At 41.6% G+C, this 14346-nt stretch overlaps 1 protein-coding gene across 2 annotated transcripts in view; it reads left to right on the top strand.

Annotated features, from left to right (window-relative positions):
* The window catches only part of ADD2 (adducin 2), a 106810-nt gene that overhangs the window by 4663 nt on the left and 87801 nt on the right, over positions 1-14346 (top strand). The window contains exon 1 of one of the 2 annotated variants that reach the window (XM_064572360.1): positions 8490-8568. The exons of the other annotated variant lie outside the window; for it this stretch is intronic. The gene's annotated coding sequence lies outside the window, so the exon portion shown is untranslated. Of the gene's footprint in view, positions 1-8489; positions 8569-14346 lie in introns of those variants that run through there. 2 annotated transcript variants of the gene reach the window in all.

Genomic DNA, 14346 nt, shown 5'->3' on the forward strand with positions numbered 1-14346 from the left:
CAAAGTCCCCCAGACTCAAAGAGCACCTATGGAATGGCAAGCTTCCAGCAAAGATTCGTCCTGGCCTAACTTCCATGATAAACCACATATGAGAGATTTGTCAATGTTATTGAATGAGGTGAAAAGAAAATCTTTTCTCTGTGGACTACAATGTTCGACTGTATAGATTAAAATGAGTTTATTGATTATATTGTTCAAATCTGTTTTTAAGTTTCCTTTGTACTTAATTGAGCTGTCAAAGATTACAAGAAATATGCCAGTCTCCCATTATAATTTTTGATAGCTTTCCTTTTGATATATACATATCATAGACCTATGCATTTATATTATATTACACACAGGTTTTATTTGATGCTGTGTTATTTAGGGCCCTGGTTGCCAAGGACTGATGGCTTTTTTGGGATGGGGGACATTTACTGCCAAAACCAGGACATGCTAGGCAAAGGAAGACAGATCTATTTTAGTTGCAGAGAAGAGAGAGATAACAAACAATGGGCCCAGATTCTTCAAGGACTCTCTAGAAGATATAGTAAAGATGGTGCCAACCAACATCAACCAGCCCATGATTCAACAAGGGGCCCTCCCCAGAAGAAGCAGGGATATTCTTCCAGGTGAGTCCTAGAATAATTCTCAGGCTCAATGCACCAGGCCTGGATGGGCTATGGTGTGGTCAGGGGGAAGGTGAGGTATTAAACACAAGGCTCTAGGAAATTTATCAGTACCTTCCACCTTGAGTAACTGGACCCCAATCCTGATGTGTGCTGAGGGAGCCCCCAGTAACGTGGGACTTTAACGTAGCCAGCTTCAAACCAGGTCAGTTCTGATCACCCCCAACAATTGCAGCTGAAAATAAAGATAAGTACATAAATGTCACTTGGCCCAGCCATAAATATCTCTAGTGTACTTGGTATGACATAGGACCTCACTCTACAAGCAACCTGGGCAAGACCTGGAGGCTAGGGAATTTAGGATGTGGTTGCCAGAAAGCAAATAGGGGAGCTCCATATGATATCTGGAAAGGTCTTCCCTGGTCCCAGCCTTGAAGTGGCTGAAAATAACTTAGCAAGCCAAGTAGCAAATTGACTTCTGTGAGTGGCAGCTTTAAGGACCATTGACACCCTCCACCCTTTGCCCTCCCCCTACACAGACAGCTGATTAAACCAGGCATGGACCTGTGAAGACTTAGGATCTCAGGGCTGGTAGCCATGTTAGGCCAAACAGGGAAGGGAGTCAGGGTGAGGAGACAAAACAAACAAAAACAACCCCCCCCCCCAAAAAAAAAAACCCACCCAAAACAAAAAAACAAGACAAGAGGGTGATGATAGGTCATCCCCCTACTCCAATTTAAAGGATTTAAAAAAAAAATCCCCTAGCCAATTTAAAGAAGAAGCCACTTGGTTTTCCTGAGGTGGCCAAATGATTCTAGTTCTGGTAGCTTCCATGAGGCCCAGCTAGACCTTGGTCCCTGTGTTGATGAGGTTGCCTTCTATCCTGTTGACTTTTGCTTTAAAAAAAAAACTGCTGGCGGGCGCCTGGGTGGCTCAGTTGGTTAAGTGATTGCCTTTGGCTCAGGTCATGATCCTGGATTCCTGGGATCGAGTCCCACATTGGGCTCCCTGCTCAGCGGGGGGTCTGCTTCTCCCTCTGACCCTCTTCCCTCTCATGCTCTCTGTCTCTCATTCTCTCTCTCAAATAAATAAAATCTTTAAAAAAAATAAAAAAATAAAAAAAATTGCTGGCAAAAGGGCATCTGGGTGGTTCAGTCGGTTGGGCATCCAACTCTTGATTTCAGTTCAGGTCATGATCTCGGGGGTCTTGAGTTCAGGCCCTGAGTCAGGGCTCCATGCTCAGCGTAGAGTCTGCTTGAGATTCTCTCCCCCTCTCCATCTGCCCCTCTCCTGACTCATGCTCTCTCACACACACACACTCTCTCTAAAATAAATAAATAAAATCTTTAAAAGAATTGATGGTGAAAAGATAGTCAAAAAGTGAGGGTGCATTCAGTTCCTTCCTCCTTTACTGTGTCAGATGGTAGAGCATCCATACTGATTATCTCAACATTACTTTATTTAGAATTGATTCTTCTTCCCTCTTAGCACCACATTTCTCTTAGATCCTTCCAACACCCTCATTTGTGTCCCAAATTAGCTACATCTGTTACCATAGTTATGCAGTATCCAGCTTAACCCATTCCATGCTTGTTCCTGCTGTACTGTGCATGAGACTTCCTTTCTTGCATTTCCAGAAGACCTATCATTATTTTTCTTTCTTTTTCTCCTGCCACCCCCCCCCGTTTTTACTGTTTTTAAGGCAATGCGTGTGCATAGTTAATAAATCAAATAGGACTGAAGGACTTCTAACAGAAAGCAACAATCCCAGCCCCAGTCCAAATCCTTATCCACAGACAGGCAAACTGCTTTTAGCTGTTTCCCATTCTGTTGTAGTTACCTCTGTATCTCAAAATAATATGTATACATTGCTGCTTCTGAATTTATCAACTTTGATCATCATCTAGTGACCTCATGCCATGACAGTCAAGGATGTAGTTTATATCATACATACATTCATCTCCTCACTCTCTTTCTGAGGTCATCTCTGCGGCTCCAGACAATGCATTGATTAAAACCAGATTTCTCATTCCATGGACTGTTAATTGGGTCACTTGACTCTACTCTGTGTAAGGTAAGTCTACTACCACCACCTCTCTTTGCCCTTCTTCCTCTTTCCCTCTAGCTTCCCTTTACTTTTGTATTATCAAAGTTGATAAAATATTCATTCTGTTCCATGGCCATAGTTAGTTTCTATTATTTGTCTATAATTATGGTAATTCTAAAAGCTGAAGATTTTTATTTATTTATTTATTTTAAAGGTTTTATTTATTTGACAGAGAGACACAGCAAGAGAGGGAACACAAGTAGGGGGAGTGGGAGAGGGAGAAGCAGGCTTCCCGCTGAGCAGGGAGCCTGATGCGGGACTCGATCCCAGGACCCTGGGATCATGACCTGAGCTGAAGGCAGTCGCTTAACGACTGAGCCACCCAGGCGCCCCTAAAAGCTGAAGATTTTTAAACTGTTCGTTATCTGGGTTGATATTGTTCACAAGTAATCTAGGATTTCATATCCTTCTTAGGGGCTCCCATATCTCAACCCTTGGGCCCCTAGATAGCAAATGCTCACAGGATGACCCTGGGGACACCAGCACCACCACAGCTGTCCTAGTTCATCCCCTGAAGGATTTGCAGTTTCTCTAAGGAGACCCCTCCGGTGATCAAGTTGATGAACTGAGAAACAGCGGTGTCTGCATACTATTTTGAGATGCGGAGGTAACTACAGCTGAGTGCCTGGCTTGGGGAGGGGGGGTCACTGTGAATGCGCACAGGAGAAGGGGTGAGTGGGGTCTGCTGCTCCACAGAGACCTGTAATTTGTGCTCCAGTGTCCAGTCTCTTTTTTCTTCCTGCCCTGTATCTTGTCTGCCCTATCAGAGTCTGGGACATCTTCAGGGCTCTGCCACAGATAATCTGCCTCCTTGGCTCCAGCATCTTCTGCCTAAAATTTGGGCTGAGCCCTCTTTTGCTTCAAACATTAGTCACTAGTTCCCCATCTGCTTTTTGTCCCACAGAAACTTGCTGAAATCTCTCCTCTGATAACAACCTGCTTTCACTTTGTTATTATGGGATTATGCATTTTTATTCCCTTATGGTCAATTTGATGCAGTCCAAGGAGAGAGAGAGAGAGGAACATAGGGATAGGTGGGATTAGGCCTGCCATCTTGAATTAGAAGCCAGGGACATTAGTTTTCAATCAAGCCATGCATAATAGCAATAAAATAAGCTATTGGCATGCCCTGATTTAAATTTAAACCCTAGTGAAGTTTGTTCTTCTTTGTTATGAAAATGCTTTCAAATATGTACGGTACCTCTCAGTCCCAACATCTTCTGCCATCTAGTATAGTGCAGAAACACTGAATCATTCTTCCATCCCACACTAAGATGAATGATTTTTAGCTTACATACAATTCCAACAGGCTGAGTTGTTTCTCTTAAGCAAGGTGCAAGTGACAAATTAGAAGAGTTTGGCTAATAGTCAGAAAGAGCCCCGGATAAGAGGGTTAAGAGAAGACAGAAACTTCTCCAGGTAACCTGGGCTGCAGTTATTGGCCAGTTGCTATGGAAGGTCATTTGTCAGAGTTGCCAGTACTTGATTTGGATGCAGAAAGTAAGGAACTAACACTGTCCTCAGAGGGAGAGGGGCTGCTGGCTTTTTTTTTTTTTTTAACCTGGATAAAAAGGAGGGATTTGTGGGTGCCAAAGGCTTTGTTCAGAGAGTAAATCTGGAGTTATGTCACATAAGAAATTTCAGTTCCCTCTACGTTTCCATCTAATTTGGAGATAATTGCTCCATTCTTCAGCCGTAGCAATGATCACTGAGACAGAAGACAGTTTGGGGATCCTGCTTTATAGACCTTAACTGTTAAAGTTATAGGCTGTAAAAACTCTTGCCAGCTTTGAAGCCTGTATTTGTTATACTTGATTCTGAACTGAAGATGTGTCAGGTTTAAGGATGTCAAAGATTAAAATCTGCTTTTCAAAATCTATTATATTTATGGATGAAATGATCAAGGTCTATGATTTGTCTCAAAATCTTTTTTTATTGGGGGATGAATGGGGTTGAGGTGAATGGAGATGGATTACAAGCTGATAATTGCTGAGATTGGGTATAATATCTAAACTGGCACTTTTTAGAGTGAAAGGAGGTGCTATTAGTAATTACACTGGAACAAGAGACATGACCCAGACCCTTTCAGGAAAATTGCAGTCTACTCTGAAGCTAGATGATGGGTACTTGGGGTTCATTATATAGTATGCTAATTTTGCATATTTGCAAATTTTTCCATAATTAAATATGTCTACTGTTTTATACTTTTTGCTGTTTTGTTAAAATTGGAGCCTTTAATCTTAACCATGATGTTAAACATAAGTCAACTTTAAACATAATATGAAAATAGCTAGAGAATATTGTTAAAGGATAAATCTATCAAGTTAATTTACAATAATGGGACAAAAGTCCATAGATTCTGTAATTGGGACACCCAGGAAACAATAATTAATTCAACAGTGTTATAAAGCAGATCTCTAGCTTTAGTTATGCAAAAGGGCCTTGTTTTTATTGCTATGAATTGGGTTCATCAGGATTTTATGGATGGGTGGTTTCATCCTCAGAAAGGTCAAGTCTGCTGGGAAATGAGCAGAGCCAAGAAAGTGGGGCTTCGATTTGCAGAGCAAGTCCACATGCTGATCTGTAATTATCTTAATGTCTCTCCTATTTGAGGTTCTCCATTACCTTTTACCTGCTGAAACAGTCTTTCAAAGTTAGTCAGAATTTGAGAAAGAAGGTCTCCATTCTTGCTCTATAATTACCATGGTATGTCATCCCACGGTTTAGTGAAGTTTTTGCTTCTGCGCATGTGAGGTGGTATGGCTGACCTACGTGGATGAGGCAGCAAGGTGGGCTCTGTCTCTGTCTTTCAGGATATCAGTTATTTTGTTTCTGCCAATCAGAGGGCCCAAGTGGTTGTGGATTTGGAGTGAGGTTCTTAGTGCCCTATTCAGAGAGGGGTTGAAATGAATGCCCAGCTGCCAGATGGCACCTTGAAAGGAGCCTGGGAGTACCAGGCAAGTTACTATATCATATGTGGGCTCTTTCAAGGCTAGAGTGCTGCTTCTATAGGATCAGGAATCAGTTCTTTAAAAATGATTTGTTCTTTTTTTTTTTTCTTTTTATTAACATATAATGTATTATTTGTTTCAGGGGTACAGGTCTGTGATTCATCAGTCTTACACAATACACAGCGCTCACCATAGCACATATCCCTCCCCAGTGTCCATCACCCAACCACCCCATTCCTCCTATCCCCTCTCCCCTCCAGCAACCCTCAGTTTGTTTCCTATGATTAAGAGTCTCTTATTGTTTGTCTCCTTCTCTGGTTTCATCTTGTTTCATTTTTCCCTCCCTTCCCCTATGATCCTCTGCCTTGTTTCTCAAATTCTACATATCAGTGAGATCATATGATAATTGTCTTTCTCTGACTGACTTATTTCACTTAGCATAATACCCTCTAGTTCCATCCACATTGTTGCAAATAGCAAGATTTCATTTTTTTGATGGCTGCATAATATTCCATTGTATATATATACCACCTCTTCTTCATCCATTCATCTGTTGATGGACATCTAGGCTCTTTCCATAGTTTGGCTATTGTGGACATTGCTGCTATAAACATTGGGGTGCACGTGCCCCTTTGGATCACTACATTTTTATCTTTGGGGTAAATACCCAGTAGTACAATTGCTGGGTCATAGGGTAGATCTAAAAGTGATTTGTTCTGATGCTATTTGTGTTACTGGTATAATTTACTATTGTGTCCCCTGTATTATGCAAAAGAAGGTTACCTTTTAATTTATTTGCTTGTGCTTTTTAAAGTCAAGCTTATTGAGATATAATATACATAGAGTACAGTTCATCTTTCTTAGGTATATTGTTCTATGAATTTTGACAAATATATATATTCATGTAATCACCACCACAATCAAGATAGAACAAGGTTCCCTTGTGTCCCTTTGTAGTGAATCTCCCCCATCCACCCACAGCCCCTGACAACCACCCATCTGGTTTTGCCTTTTCCAGAATGTCCTATAAATGGGATCATTCAGTGTAGTCTTTTTTTCCAACTTCTTTCACTTTGTATAATGTTTTTGAGATTAATCCTCATTACTACAAATATCAGTAGTTCATTTCTTTTGATTGCTGAGTAATATTTACTTGGATGACTATAGTTTGTTTAGCTATCCACCCATTAGACATTCAGGTTGTTCCCAGTTTCTGATGATTATAAAGCCACTGTACCTATTGACATACAAATTTTTGTGTATTTTAGTTCTCTTGGGTAAATAAATACCTAGGAGTGGGGTTGCATTGTGGTATTGTAAGTGTATTCTTAACTTTACAAGAAACTACCAAACTGTTTCCAAAATGACCATACCCCATTTTGCATCCCCACCAGCAATGTATTAGAGTTCTAGTTGCTCTAAACTTGGTATTGCTAGTTGTTAGAGTGAAAGGAGGTGCTATTTCTCTTTTTTGGTTGTTTCTTTTAAATGTCTGCAAGATTCTGCCATTCTGAGGCAAACAGGAAGTGGTATTTCCTCAGTTTCAAAGAGGGAGCAGAAGCATAATGGGGGTATGGGGAGCACTATAGGGGGATGTAGGGAGAGTTGCCTAAGAGGAAGGTAATATGCGAAGGGTGAAGGGGGTAAAGTCAGGAGCTGGGGTATCTCATCCTTCCCTCCTGCTCAGGCTGCTTCTGGAGCTCTTCTTTGGAGGATGTTGTGGTTTGTATTATGAGGAGCTACTCCCTTAGGAAGTAAGGGAGGGATGGAAGAAGACAGCTATAATATTGATCCCATTTTTTTTTTAATGTGCTTGCTCCAAGTTCTGGTCTTTATATCCTTAGTTCAGTAAATATCTCTTTAAAATAGATGTTTGGCCCAGATAACCCCTTCTGTTAATTTTGGGCAGAAGGGAAAGGAGAGTTACATAAAAAATATTCAAGAAAATGCATATTTAAATTTGATTGATGTAGGGACTCAAAGAGATATTTGAATACTCATGTTCATAGCAGCATTATTCACAATAGCTAAAACATAGAAGCAACTCAGGTGTCCATTGATGGATGAAGGATAAGGAAAATGTGGTATATACATACAGTGGAATAATATTCAGGTTTAACAAAGAAGAAAATTCCAGGGTGCTTAGGTGGTCCAGTCAGTTAAGCATCTGCCTTCGGGCTCAGGTCATCATCTCAGGGTCCTGGGATCGAGCCCCACATCGGGCTCCCTGCTCAGTGGAGAGTCTGCTTCTCCCTCTCCCTCTGGCCCTCCCTGCTGCTTGTGTTCTCTCTCTCTCTCTCTCAAATAAATGAATAAAATCTTTAAAAAAAAAAAAAGGAAGAAAATTCTGACATACAGTACAACATGGATGAAACTTGAGGACATACACTAAGTGAAATAAGTCAGTCACAGAAAGACAAATACTGCATGATTTTATTTATACGAGGTGCTTAGAGTCATCAAAATCATAGCGACAGAAAGTAGCATGGTGGTGGCCAGGGTTTGGGGTGGGGAAAATTGTTTAATGGTTTAGTGTTTAATGGATATAGTGTTCCAGTTTTACAAGATGTAAAGAGTTCTGGAGATGGATGCAAGTGATGGTTGCACAACATTGTGAATGGTACACTTAAAACTGGTTAAGATGATACACTTTATGTTATGTGCATTTTACAGCAAATAAAGTTCAATGTGATTGAGGTATGCTAGCAACAATGAATTATTTATCACAGTGGTAGGTAAGTTTGTTATGGTTTGACTTGAATATCAGTCTCTCAGTAAGTGTTTACTGAACACCCTCTATGTGTAGCTACTCTTCCAGGTGCTGAGCATGCCTTGGTGAACCAGGAGATCACACTCTAGTGAGGAGAAGAGGAGGATGTGGGGATTGGAGGAGAGTGAGAAGGTGGGTAATGATCCTCTTGAAGAGTCTACACCAAGGAAGGTTGTTTGGTAATGTTTAGAAATCATTTGAAAGGTGTAGAGAGAATTTTGAAATAAGCCCAATTTGCACACCTGTGTGCAAGGGTTAACTACTCAGATGTACACTGGGAGCAAGGTCTTGTAGTGTTTGACCAAAGGTGGGGCTCTTTGAGGTGAGAACAGTGAGGGAGAGAGGAACAGAGGAGTTAGAGGTACTTTGCAAGGGGATTACTACCCAGCTGGGCTAGTTAATATAACCTAGATAAGGAAGGATGTGAAGAGTGGACTTTGGGGGTAGATAGTGAAAAAATAAGTAGAAGGTCTCGGAGACATTGGAGAATCACAGTAGGTAGGCTGGAAGGGGATTGTCAAGGAGGAGGATGTGAAATCCAGACGTTGGAGGTGGTAATCTTATTGGTGATGACAAGGGCTAGGGTATATGACTATGGGAGTTGGGTGGCTGAGGCTGGGGTGGAAAGAGAGATGATTGGCATGGGAGGCCAAGAAAATGTGAGGCTGGGTGTTGGGTGGATCACCGCATGGGTGTGAATGTTGAAGTCATCAGGAATGAGAAAGGAGGGGAAGATGGTAAAGTCATCAGTGAGTGAGGGGAATGACCAGGAGAGTGGTGGGGGATAGCCACAAGGGGGCTGATGGCAAGCCTATCTAGTTGGGAGCTGTGGACTCCCAGGGCAATGGGGTTTTTGAAGCAATGGCAGTAGATGTAAGTGGCTGTAAGGCACACAGAAACTATCTACATGGTACCAAGGCCCCGAGGATATGGGATGTGTGCTGTGAGAGAACAGTGAGCTCAGGGGAGAGTGAGGCTTTAGATTTTTTATTTTTGGATCACAGAAATGGGCTTTATGTAGCAGATTTAGGGAATCCTGCAAAGAGTTATAGGATTGTTCATGAGAGTGGCTTCCAAGCAGAAAGGAGCGTAACCAAAGAGACGTTACTGACTTTGGGCTGTTCAAAACTCAATTAAAGGCAATTAGCAGTATCTGGTGTTGTTTACAAAAGTACTAGTCTCATGAGAGATCTCCTAGCAGTTCTTGTGCGTTGTGAGAAGAGAAGGAAAACTTCCTCTCTTGAGGCATCTTGTGACTTCATGTCATTAATTCATGCATTACCTCCAGCCATAAATCTCACGGAGAGGACAGAAGGTTTCTGTCCTTCCATATCACCATCTTGCTGTGGCTCTGAGATGACTCTCTTGTCTAGCCTTGCTCTGCTGATGGTGACCTTTAACAAAATAAACTGCGACAGGAAAAATAAGGATTGACGGAGAAGTTGCACTTTCTCAAAATTCATGTTCATGCATTAGAACAGGACATTTTTGGAGGAATGAAGCATGTTACAGGGAAGGGTGAGGTTTCTTAAATGCCTGGCCAAAAATCTCAGAAAAACACTCTGCACTACATGGCAATCCTGAGGCATTTACTTTCCCACTCTCCAAAATAAGTATTTTTTTTAAAATTTCCTTTCCTTCCACTCCCACCCACCTTGCTGGGTGCCTCCAATTTCATTGAGAGACAGAAACAATGAGCAGAGTGGCCCTTTTGTTAGGAGCCATCCTTTCTCTGGGATCTCTCACCTTCTCAAAACCACCACTCCAGCAATTGGTCATTCTCTTTTCTGCATCGTCGGCTTCTCTCTTTCTCTCTCCCACTCTCTCTGTCTCTCTACTGCAACATTTCCATTGGCATTCAGGCATGCTCTAGTATCTCCTACCTAAGCATCTCAGCTACTACCTCATTCCTCTCTTTATGTTCTCAGCAAAACTCCTTGCAAGAATTGCCTTGCTCACTGTCTTACTTTCTCTTCCCCATTGTCTATATGTGGGCTTCTGTCCTCTCTATGCTACTGAGACTGCTCTTGTCAAGGTCATTAATGACCTTCTTGTTGCTAAATCTAATGGACTCTTGGGGAGCCTGGGTGGCTCAGTCGTTAAGCGTCTGCCTTCGGCTCAGGTCATGATCCCAGGGTCCTGGGATCGAGCCCCGCATTGGGCTCCCTGCTCGGAGGGAAGCCTGCTTCTCCCTCTCCCACTCCCCCTGCTTGTGTTCCCTCTCTCACTGTGTCTCTCTCTGTCAAATAAATAAATAAAATATTTTAAAAAATAATAAATCTAATGGACTCTTCTCTGTTCTTATCCTACTGACCCAGCAGCAGCTTTCAACACAGTGGACCTCTTCTTAAAACATTCTATTATCTGGCCTTCTGGGACCCTTCACTCTCCTGGTTTTCCCTTGCCTCACTGGCTGTTCCTCTTCTTCCTCTGTGAGATTCTATTCACCTCTACCAGACCTCTGAATGTGGGAGAGTCCCATGGCTCTACCCTGGGCCACCTAATCTCCCTTATACGCTGCCCCCAGGGGAGCTCATCCAGGCCTTCGCTTTAGACTCTCTTTATATGTTGATGTGTCTAGTCTCTTTTTTCCCAGAACTCTAGCTTAGTGCTACTCAAACTTTATTGTGCATATGGATCACCTGGGGATCTTGGTAAAATGCACATTCTGATTCCATTGCTCAGAGGTGGGGCCTAAGATTCTGCATTTCCAGCAAGCTCCTAGGTGATGCTGAGGCTACTAGTCTTGGGATCTTACTTTGAGTAGTGTTGAGCAGTGAGGCTGCAGACTTGTATTCCCAAGTGCCATTCCCAATGCCTCCATTGGGAATGTCTCCTTGACATTTTTACATGCATGTCTTACAGATAACTCAGACCAAGCCTAACATGACCCTAGTAGAGTCTTGATTTCTTTCCTCAAACCGCTTTTCTCTGTGTTACATCATCCTCCCAGTTGCTCATACCAAAAAATCTTGGAATTGTCCTTGGTTTTCTCTCTTTTCTTCACTTTCCCATCCAATCTATCAGCCACTTCTATTGGCTTAATCCTCTAAAACATATCCCAAATATTTCACTTGGCTCCATCATAACTTTTGCTGACTTTTATTGAGCACTTTCTACATATCAGGCTGTGTTAATGATTTGCTATAGACAGAATGTTTATCTCTCCCCAGAATTCATATATTGAAACCTAATCCCTAATTCGATGGTATTTGGAGGTGGGGGACTTTGGAGATGATTAGGTCATGAGGGCTCTGTAATAATGAGATTAATGACCTTATAAAAGAGACCTCAGAGAGCTCCCTTGTCTCTTCTGCTATGTAAGGACAGTGAGAAAACAGCTATGAACTGGAAAGCACACCCTCACCAGACACCAAATCTACTGGTGCCTTGATCATGGACTTCCCAGCCTCCAGAACAGAGCGAAATAGATTTCTGTTATTTATTAACTACCCAGTCTATAATATTTTGTTATGGCAGCTTGAACTAAGACAATACTGTACATTTGTATTTACATATATTAAAAAGCTAATGATCACAACAACCCTATAAGGAGGATGGTATTATTAATATCATTATTTAGATGAGGAAAACTTGTTTCTAGGTAATGCTGTATAAATGAACAGTTTATGATTTTAAAAACCCAATTCATTCTTGGTTTATTGTCTCCTTTGTTGTACATAGGAGTCAACAGGGCTATTGATATACTTAGAGAATTAGGGAGGCACTATCTTAAGTTTCTGTGTCCTTGCTAAGTACAAATTACACCGCAAATATCCATAGGCAAATGTCCAAAGGGTGTGCGTGTTACAGAATTTATAGTCTCTTTGGGTTTCTCAAATCATTTTTGGCAAGGGCTATACACACTTAAAATGTTAAAAATATTTATGTCTGATAATTATAATATTGTGATGCAACCTTACAAAGACATTGTGTCTTGTAGTGTCCTTGTGCAAAGCAGGGATTCTTTTATTTTCACTCCTGCATTTCCTGTAACCTATGAGATACATTGAGAACACAACCTTCAAGCTCCAAGATGGATTCCTTTGCTAAGCTTCATTTATGTTGACTGGTTTCAAGAGTATGGTGCTCTGTGTTGGTTATCACACTTACAACCTCTGATGGGAAGTGGCTGGGGTTCAGGAAAAAGCAACCTACATGATCTAGTAGAGAGAAAGTAGTTCATATGAAGAAAAATCTCAAGGATTTGGGGTTGTTTAGATTGGAGAACAGGTGGAGCGACTACTTTGTTATACTGTTCTTTTTAAAGGAAATATTTAGTAAACTTGTTGGTAAAATAAAGACTTAAAGATATATCTTTTTTAAAGATTTATTTCTTTTATGTGGGGGAGAGGGAGTGGGGAGATGGGCAGAGGGAGAGAATCTTCAAGCAGACTCCCTGCTGAGTATGGAGCCCGACACGGGGCTCTATCCCACCACCCTAAGTTCATGACCTGAGTCAAAACCAAGAGTCGGATGCTTAACTGACTGAACCACCCAGGCGCCCCATAAAGACATCTTTTGTAATGTGAGTCATTTACCTGGCTTTATAAGTGTGAGTTTCTCTGAAGGGTGGGAGAGGGAGGCACACATTCATCATTATCCTAGTGTTTTCTATTATACCTTTCTCTAAAGAACCATTCCTCTCTTTTAGAATTTCCAGTATGCCAAGGCAGACAGTACACCAAACATAACACTGCAGTCCTTTCTCTAGTTCAGTTCAAATATCCTTGGAAGTAAGATTCTTGCATATAAATGAAAGCTCAAAAGGAGCCCCCACCATTAACAAGGGCCTGCCATTCTTTATGTTTCTGGAGAACATGTGTCAGATGTCCTATATATGAAACGTTCACTAGAATTCCAGCATGTCAAAGCAGAAGGGACCATGCAGACCTTCCAGTCCACCCCTGGAGTTAGAGAGCAGACAGACGAAGCCAAGAGAAGACAAGACACTGACCCTTCAAGACGAGGCCATAATTACTGGCAAATCCAGGGTTCCTGAAAAGCTGTCCTTCAGGACATTTCTTTCTAAATGTCAATTTCTCCCTTTTTTAATGTCAGAGTTTTCAAGATGCTATTTGGTTTCAAGGAAAAGAGACAGGAAGAATATAAGTTCCTTGCAAGAATCTAAATATGGTAGAGGAGACGGAGCTGAGCCAGGCCTCCATCCATGATGATCCTTAATCCTTATCATGGACATGGAGAAAAATTTACTGTGATTTAAACGTTATTACAATGTCACAAAGTATATTAGTTTCCTAGGGCTGGCTTAACAAAATACTATAAACTGGATGGCTCACACAGCAGATTTATATGTTCATAGTTCTGGAGGGTAGACTTCTGGAATCAAGGTATTGGCAGGGTCATGTTCCCTCTGGAAGCTGTCAGGGAAGAATCCTTCCTTGCCTGTTCCTGCCTTCTGGTGATCACCAGCAATCCTCCGGGTATCCTTGGCTTGCAGCCACATCACTCCAATCACTGCCTCCATCATCACATAGACTTCTCCTCTGTGCTTGTGGGTCCTCTGTGTCTCCTTATATCCAAATCACCCTCTCCTTATAAGGACCCCCATCAGTGGATTTAGCGCCCTTCCTAATCCACTATGACTTCTTAATTTTCTACAAACACCCTATTTCTAAATAAGGTCACATTCACAGGTTCCAGTTAGACATGAATTTTGGGGAGATACCGTTCAATCCAGTATGCAAAGCTATAATGATTTTATGTTTTAACTTTTGCTAAGAATTTATATTTGTATGCTCTAGAAGGCATGTTTTTTCTTAGTCCAGAGAGAGAGAGAAAATGCACCTGAAGCATTGCTTTCCAAAGTGTATCTGTTAGAACACTATTCTCAAGAAATGTAACATGAAATAAAAGTTTCAATTGTCAAGAAACTTCGGGAGACACTGT

The sequence above is a fragment of the Mirounga angustirostris genome, unplaced genomic scaffold (genome assembly GCF_029215605.1).
Source record: "Mirounga angustirostris isolate CCGP_5_RB_7025 unplaced genomic scaffold, mMirAng1.0.hap1 SCAF_10, whole genome shotgun sequence".
Classification (NCBI taxonomy): Eukaryota; Metazoa; Chordata; class Mammalia; order Carnivora; family Phocidae; genus Mirounga; species Mirounga angustirostris.